The 8,934-nt window shown below is 36.8% G+C and overlaps 1 long non-coding RNA gene across 1 annotated transcript; it reads left to right on the top strand.

The window, feature by feature from the left end:
- Window positions 1-1,090: 1,090 nt before the first annotated feature.
- LOC109306043 lies at window positions 1,091-8,700 on the top strand. The gene is made up of 3 exons (XR_002099824.1): window positions 1,091-1,400; window positions 2,623-2,981; window positions 7,349-8,700. It is a non-coding gene; the product is annotated as an uncharacterized LOC109306043 (long non-coding RNA).
- Window positions 8,701-8,934: the final 234 nt, after the last annotated feature.

Genomic DNA, 8,934 nt, shown 5'->3' with positions numbered 1-8,934 from the left:
TGCAGGTTTTGAAATGTCTCTTGAATAATTATTGCTGCCCTCAACTCTTGAAGGTACACCATCTTGGTGTGCAATTTGTTAGTTCTACAACTACTTCCTTACCCTTCTCCATTCTGTTTCATCTATGTTATTACAACCCCATGGTAACCCAGGGCCTCTTTCTCAAAACAAGACTTTCATCATGTAATCTCCACATTTTATACCACCTTTAGATGAAATTTTGAAATATGTTATATATATTTATATGGTGGCAAGACAAGGTGTTTTTCTATTCAGGTCCTGAGCAAGAAGGAAACAAATATAAAAAATGAAAAGAAATCATGAGGGTAAAGGCAGAGTTAATAGATTGTGTTACAGTAAGTGTACACTGTATTTACAATCAGTTATATTGATGATTGTTTATCTTTTCATCCCATTTATCCTGCCTTTCATCACATAGTTTGGTTTTCAATCTAACACCAGCAGCAACCTTTAAGAGACAACCACTGTAAATGCTGTGCAATTTTGTTTGTTATAAGAGACAACATAAAACCTTAGCATAAGTTTCAGAGATACTAATTCCCTACCTTACACTAACTAAAAAGCCTAGGATATATATGGTTCTTATACTTCAATATCCCAAAATCACATTCCACATCATGCTAAATTTACTTACCCTAGGCAAAATAATGACAAAGCTTCTTTCTTTAATCACACAAATTAATTCACAAAATGTCTAAAAGATAGCCAAGCCCATCCATATATCATTGTTTTTCAGTGAGGTTTCTATAATTACATCTGTTAACAAATGTAGCAAATTCAATTAAAATTTAACTGACAGTGCATAGAAGCAAAGCAGGTTCACTTTTATTATGTCAAACACCTTATTTTATGCCGTGCATGTTAAGGTTTACCACTCCTTAAGGCTTGCAACTGCAACATTTTAACTGATATCTGGAGGCTTGTAATTGTATGTGCGCACATCAATTATGGATTGGATTCAGCATTTTCAGATAACTTCACCAATCACAAGGAGAGCCCACTGGTCTCCTGGCATTTTCAGAGCAGTTTGATTACAGGTGTAATACATACAGCCTTGTTAGTTCTCAGTGATGAGGGATTCCTTTCCCTGCTGGGTTCTAGCTGAGGCACTGACCATTGCTTTTCACTAACAATTTCTGTCTGTTCCCAAGAGATGTTTTAATGAGCCCCTCCGACATGGCCAAAGGCAAGAAATGTTCTCTGGGCCAGTGAGGTGAGGAGCCAAAGCTTAACCTACTAGGCAAGCAATAATTAATAAGGCATTTTTGATTCATCTCAATTCATTAACAAAGTTACATTTTTTTTTTATTACTGCTAAGCAACACAACGTTAAGTCTGTCACATTACTCACAAGTATTGAATGAAAAACCCGTGCCAAGGTATGTAAAAAAAAATTAATTTATGACAAAAATAAATGAATTTAGAATACTAATTGGGAGAAAGCAACTGACAGATACAGTGAAAGATTGATTTTGGGGGAAACGGAGAAATCTGTTTTCTGTTTATTTTAAGGACAGGAAATGAATACTGATTAGAAACGTATAGGGAGTTGGAATTGTGCAGCATTTGGTTATGTTTCTGCAGGATGCTAGATTTGTCTCAAATTTTTTCCAAATTTTTGGGCTAAATGTTAGTTATTCAAAGTGACAGTGAGGCTGTGGTCTGACAGTATTTTGGTTTCTTTGAAATCACTGCTGTTGAACTGTATTGGACTGTAACAAATAATTTGACAGATCTCAAACAGAGCATTTTTCACAGGAGGCCACTTCATTTAATATTAATGATCACTGTGTTAAAATGGGTCAAACTTCTGTTTGGATATTTTAAATCTATTGCTTTGAACTGATTAAGAATCTTTCCAAATATTAATTTGCATCATTTTAGGTTCCTGAAAGATGTAAGTATTACTAAGAAGTTCTTTGGTTTTTTTATCCCCCTTCTCCTCCCACATGGAGGCTAAAAAGAAAGAAGAAAACATGTTGCTAGAAAGAAGAATAAAAAGAAATATTAGTTAAAAAGAATGCATCAAAACTGAAGCTCTTTAGAGATATGGAAGGGGCATCAATCACTTCTGTGGGCACATTAAGCTGTTACATATTATAGCCATCTCAGTTTAAGTGGTGTAAGGCTCATCTCATTTGCATTTGTTGTGTTACAGTCTTGCTTCAGGCCTGTCTCCACAGTGAATAAGGTGGCTGTGCAAGGCAGCTTGTGGTTGGCATAAAGGATATGTCAGAGTCAAGCTGCTTCACTAATCAGCTTTGCTGGGGCAGATACATGATAGTCTATGTGAAGAAATTTAGATAATAGTATACAGCATCCACTGGAACTGTATATAGTGTATATAGGGCTTTAGTTTCTAATCCTTCATGGAAAATTTGTAAATACTGCAGTGATGTTCTAGTGACCTCTAAAGGCAGCTGGTTTGAGCTTTGTAGCACTTTTGTTAAATCTCATGCTTTGTGCTATACATAATGTTAATGTCCTTAAAGGCTCTTGAGAGGGAATTTTTCCAAAATAATGATTACTCATTTTACATTAAACCTTTTGCATTTCACTTCTGGGTTATCATCACCCTTCCTTTGCCTTTTCTGGTTCCAGGTAACCCCCCTCCCCTCCTTTCCCATCCTCAGTAAGCCCCTCCACCACCCGTTCCCTTATGGATTTGTTACACGGGCCGACTGTGCTAGAGGCCAAGTCAGGGCTGTGCGCCCAAACCAACAGCAGTCACAACTTGCATGACCCTCCCCTGGGGCTCAGCAGTGGTAGTTTGCATCGCATGCTGTGGTCTCGCTCTCCAGTCCTCCTCTAAACAACTTGGCATTATCATCAACTTTCCTGCATCCAGCAGGACAGGCCAGAGGCTTTATTAACAAAGAATAACAGTACCTCGCCACAGGCCAGCCAGCATGGTGCTGCTTCGAGTCGAATTTGACCGCATTGCTAAGCTGGCTAAAAATGTAAGTTTTTAAAGACATTACTTTTCTGTTTCACCTTCCTCCCCGCTTTCTTCTCTCCTCACCCCCCCCCCCCCTTCCCCCGGCCGCTTTTTTTTAAAAACAGCAGCCAAAAATGTTTGGGTTTCAAAATCAACTCGCCTCAATCAACTCCATACGGTACAGCCCCCTTGCACTGTCATTCCCCTTCAGCTCAGCTGGCAGGTAGAATATATCATTTTACTGAGCACCAAGTTGTATAGCCAGCCAGGTCAGAGCCAGAATCCTTCTACTGTTTAAACGAAAACTCCTGTCATGTATCTCTTCTGTTTGTTCATGTCCTTTATACAGCAGTCTGGCTAGTAAACATAAGACACCCTATGCGCTCATCTGCCTTAGTCACCATTAAACAATTAGGCAGGACATTTTGGTACACTTGGACAATGGGAAAAAAATATTAAACCTTTGACAGTAAGAAAAAGCAACAGAGTATTTTGCATGCAGGTGATTTGCAGGAATAATAGAACAGAGATGGCTTTTTCTTAGTTCCCTGTTGAGGATGAGGGGAGTGTTAAAAAAATCGCATGATGAAAGACCTATGAAGTTGAATAGTTGGGAGATAATAACTCTAACGGTAAAGGTCCCAGCATACGTATACCACCCTGCCTCTGGCAGTAATCCTGGCTTTGGGGATCTGAAATTTCCTAAAGATGTATTAGTGTCTTATACACATGTGCTCTTGTGCACTCATAATCCTTTTCACTAGCTTCTTAGCTGCATGCTTTGTATTTAAATTTTCCTTCTGACCAAGTAAATCCCTTTGGATGAAGTGACAGGAGCTTTTCAGCACCCATAGCTGGGTGACAGCTGGTGTAGAGACTCTGAAAGACTGCAAAGTGTTCCTTACTAGCTTTCTTCAGGACCAGTGTCAGCCACCAGCTGAGCGATTTGTTAGTTCCCCTTTGGGCATCAGTCAGCTGAAGAGGCTCACATTAAATGCTGAAGTAATACAATGGATATTAATATAAAAAAACAATATCCGTGCTCCTGGCTTAACTATGCTCTTAATTAGGTTTTTATTCATTATATGTGAACATGGTGCATTTTCATTAATTCTGGTAACCCGCTATTAATACTGTATGAAGTATATTCTGGCATCAGAAACAGTGTTAAAACTTTGCCTTGAAAGAAGTAATTGGCAGTAGCCTCTCTAAAAGCAGCACATTGGTTCAAGTAGCTTACTTACAGATTACAGAACCAGATGTTTGTATTTATTTTCCCTTAAGTAAAGTTTCCCTGCACATGTCCAGTGTGAAGTATATTTTGTTATTTAATTCCAGATTCAAAGGTTGGCTTCTCAGGGGTTCTGGCAAGTTTTTCTATTGGAATTAGTATTGAGAAGCCATGCATCTGTGCAAGTAAGTCTTACAATGTAGCCAGGTTGTTAAAGGTAAAGCAATGCAAAAGTTGAAACTATGTTAGAGTCAAAGTATTAATAGACATAAACTTTTCAGTATAGTTAAGATACTTTCTACAAGGGTGTTTTTCATCTTTTTTGTTTTTTGGGGGTGGTTCATGCCCAAACATGGAGAAAATATTTTGCTGTCTCCTGAGCACAGAAAATAAGGACCCATCTAAAATAAGTCCATTTTAAAACATAGTATATTGTATTGTTAAGCACATGTCATTATTAATTTCTAAAGCTATTATAGTATTGTGCTAAGAAAAATTCCAACTGAATTCAAGTTAAAGTTTAAGTAAGGACTGCATCATAAGGCTTAAATTTTACGACAATAGCTATAGAATGAATTTGCAGTTCTCATTAAATATTTGATTGGAGATTAATGCACACATATTTATGAAACTATCTCAAATTTATATAGTTCTCTAGTTTTTGATAAAAAAATATAACTGTTCAAACTTATGTTTTGCTAATTAAAACTCTTGCCTCCCAATAAGGGACAGTTAGGAAAATGAAATGTCTTCTGTGTGTCTCTTTCTTCAGATTTTGCTGGAGGTTTAGGTAGAGTTGCTTTCTCTTGCTCTGCAGAGATGGACTTGGGATTCAATAAGGAATAAATCGGAACTCCAAAAAGACCTGCTCACCATTAAAAATATTATTATTTCTAAAGTCAAAGAGCTGAAATGAAAATGAGATCTCTAAAGCAGTTTCTGGATTTAATCTTATTTCTATAGATTTAAATGGGAACAGGTTTGGGCCTTCTTTGCAAACTGCAAGTTTGAAAATGTTTTCTTATGAATAATGAATTTTAAAAGTAAATATTTTCAAGAGTGTGCATTTCCATCAACTTTTATTTGAATTTTAAACAAACCTGGGGGTATATTATACATTGGTAAACAAATCAAATCAATATTTTGCTTTTTTAATGACAAGATTTAAACTTCTGCTAATTGAAAAATGTTGTAGGCTTTATGGGAAAAATAGAACTTTATATTAGGTTTGCAAGGTGTTTTTTCTTTATGAGTATGTTGAAATCATGAAGTTGAGGATGATAACTAAATAATATAAAACAAAACATAGCTATGTTTTAGTCCTTTTTACAATAGAAACTTAAACAAACTAATTATCAAAAATATAGTTTCTTTTATTTTAAAAATATATTCATACATATACATAGACAGATGTGCGCACAAAAAAGCATGGCATAATTTCAGTGGGAAGATAGCATTACTTTTCAAAGCCAGAGTCAGACTTTTATTTACAGTTTTCAAACTCATGCCCCCTCTGAATCTATCTTTGGTATTCATTCTTACATCTGGATTTTGACCCTTCTTTTCCATACATTTCCCCCCCTAAATATACTGCTGCTGGGCCAGAAAATAAACACTTGCTAAAATCTCAAATTAAGCTGATCCTTGGATGAATTGCTGATGAGTCCAATCCTGTTCTCACTGAATTCAGTGAATTGTTCCCCCATTGAATTCTATGGAAACACGGCAGGACACTACATTTATAACTCTTGTGTACCAGTTGTAGAAATGAAAAGGCAGAACTGAAAGGTTTTTGTAAGTGGTGTAATTCTAGAAATCTGCTAATAATAATAATGGAATTTGGGAGATTTGGGGTTGGAACTCAGGCATTTCACTCAGGTCTTGAACTTAGGCACTTCTACAGTATTTTTCCCTTATGAATTATTAATATAAGGTTTGTAATGGGCTCACCAGTGACTCCTGCATCCCTATTAGTAAATCATGATCATACTATTATGCTGTAGAAATCATAAGATGTATACCGAATAATACAACAACAGTAATACCTTATCTCTATGTCTGTGTGTCATGTGTGTGTAAATAGCCAATACCAAAATATAGGGTAGTTTGTATACAACCTCACTATATATTTTCAGTCCATATTGTCCAGTTGGGCTTTCCCCAAGTTTCAACATTTTGCATTTGCAGTATGTAATATCCTTTTTATTCCTATCCATTAGCAGCATCTCTCTGATTATTTCATAACAATTTCATAAGTTGTTCTTTTTGTAGTTAACAAACAATGTTTGGTTCTTCCTCTTTTTTTTTTTTAAACACATATTCAGCAAGGGAAAAAAATGTAGGGCATACCTGTATGTTTGGTGTCTGTTTACATTTTCTGTAATGTAGTCATTAAGCACACAACGTAGACTTAAAGGATGTCAAAACTGACAACCACACTATGATTGATGATGCTGTGCTAGACTAATTCTTACCAGGTGTGGTGTGATGTGAATTCAAATGTAGCTCAGAGTTCCTATTTGTATTAGTAAAGTTATGCTTTGTTAAAGTTCTGTGACTTCTTAACCTATTAAATCCATCTTCTAATCCAAGTTTTTCTTCCCCTTATTACATTATACAATGTTTTTCTTCCCCTCCCCCAACAAAGTAATACTTACATCTTGGTCTCTATTCATGGTTTCTTAAGACATCAATTTGTATAAATGTGCAAGGTAGAAAATATTGAGTCTGATGAGGTTATGTTAATTAAGGCTAAGCCCTACATAAAGGCATCCTAAGTGACTAGAGCTTGGGTGAACTATATTCTGGAGGATGAAATTCACTTCATCAGCATAAAGCATAGGCAGCAGTGGTTTTATATGGTTGAAGTACAAAATCCATCACCTCCAGCCTGGGGTAGGACAGGGGAGCAGACCTTTCCCATCACTACCCACATCATCATCCCAACTAGTGATGTAACATGGAGTCGCTGGATCCTGGTAATGTCAATGGGGCCTGTTGTGTGTTCTGCCTTTTACCAACCATTCAAGTGTCTAAATAATAAGTCTAATTATGCATATATTTTAAGAACTTGGCCTCAGTGAATAATTTTTCATACTGTGAGCTGTTTCTGAATTCTTGATCTTGACTCTGACAGTTTATATCTGTATTTTTCATAGGTGACCCAAGAGCCCTACTCCCTGATTGGACAGCTAAAACTTTGGTTTTTTACAAGGAAAATAAAAAAATAATATTCTTCCTGCATGAATTTATGGATTTCTCAATACTTACGGTAAAACTCATTAAACCTCAGATACATCATTCATCTAAATTGTCTCAAAGAACTAGTAATTTGACCCTCTGAATCACAAGAAACCAAACCACATTTTATATTTTCATTCACAAAAAGGTTTTTTTTTCTCCTTACCTGACCAGCTCTAATTTTAAGCTAGTTCTTTCTAATGCAAATTCCTAATAATCTTGAAAGGGATATTGCCTTAGTAAAGACTTCAGGATGTATCAGAGGCAAACCTTCTTGTATGGGAAATAAGGAGACCAGATGCAGGAGAATCAGTGCAGCTCCGCTGTAAGTGAGGTAAGAGATAAAGGGAAGGAAGTAAACAGATTCCTGATTTGCATGGTTACCATGTGCAGTGGTATAAAAAAGCAGAAGGGGATGGGTATTCAGTAACATGGAGATGAGAGCAGGAGAACCACCATGACATGGGTTATGTTGGCACCCCTCAAGCAACTCTGCGTATCTAGACTCAACCAGCTTCCACAGAGCTGGTCTGCAACCATTGGGCAGTCTGAGGATAAGCAGAACATGCAGTCCCTTTACTTAGCCCATTCAACAGGGGGATGAAGTTCAGCCATTGTGAACAATTATGCAGTTGCCTATTTGAATATTGCAAAAATCAGGGAGGGAACTATAATTAAGGCTGCAAAAATGTGGCCATAGAACAAGGACTGAGCCAGGATATAACCAGGATAAACATTTCTGCCTCTTTATATTTAGTTGGCTTAGGACATTGGTATTTTAGAAGGAGCTGACCCAACTGTTTTACAACAGCCTCTACTGAGTAACACTGGGCACTGCCGTATAAAGATTGCTGGAAACAGACTTCGGATTTCTGTATTGACACAAATATATCCACTTCTTCGAATCTTTCCCCACAGTAATTGGTTCTGCACTTCAGACAGCTGAAAACACAGGAGTTTGGACAAGGGATTTTCCTAGCAAATGGCAAAATTTTATCTGAACTGATCCAGGCATCTCTAAAGGAGGATACCATCTGTGCCTTCATGTGAGCCTAACCTTTTGCACCATAAAAATAAAGTTGATGGACTAAACCCTTCATTTGCAGCTCTAAGTACATATTCTTGTGTCTACAAACAGGGGAAATTACTCTTCTGGAAACTTTCCTTTGAGTGAATGCAGAGAGCTTTGTTTCTTACTGAGCTATATAAAGCACCAACTGTTGTCCCACATTCATACCTCACTTTCTTCTACACAAAAGAAAAATCTACCCCCCAAAATTGCCATATATATCTTCAAGCAGATGCATACAAGATCCATTTTTAGTACAGGTACTCAAATTTGGATTGTTAAATGGGATTTTCAGCAAGCTATACCAATTTATGTGTAGGATTCCTCCTTTTCTTAGAGTCCAAGGAAATACTGCAAATATTGACCAAACTGTTGGTCTCTATCTTAGGTAGGTAAATTTGCCATGTTTTTCAGTATCCATACTTTAGAAGCCTA

The sequence above is a fragment of the Crocodylus porosus genome, unplaced genomic scaffold (genome assembly GCF_001723895.1).
Source record: "Crocodylus porosus isolate Cpor-Errol unplaced genomic scaffold, CroPor_comp1, whole genome shotgun sequence".
Classification (NCBI taxonomy): Eukaryota; Metazoa; Chordata; order Crocodylia; family Crocodylidae; genus Crocodylus; species Crocodylus porosus.
Note: the sequence above shows the minus strand (reverse complement) of the source record. Positions and strands in the feature narration are given on the sequence as shown.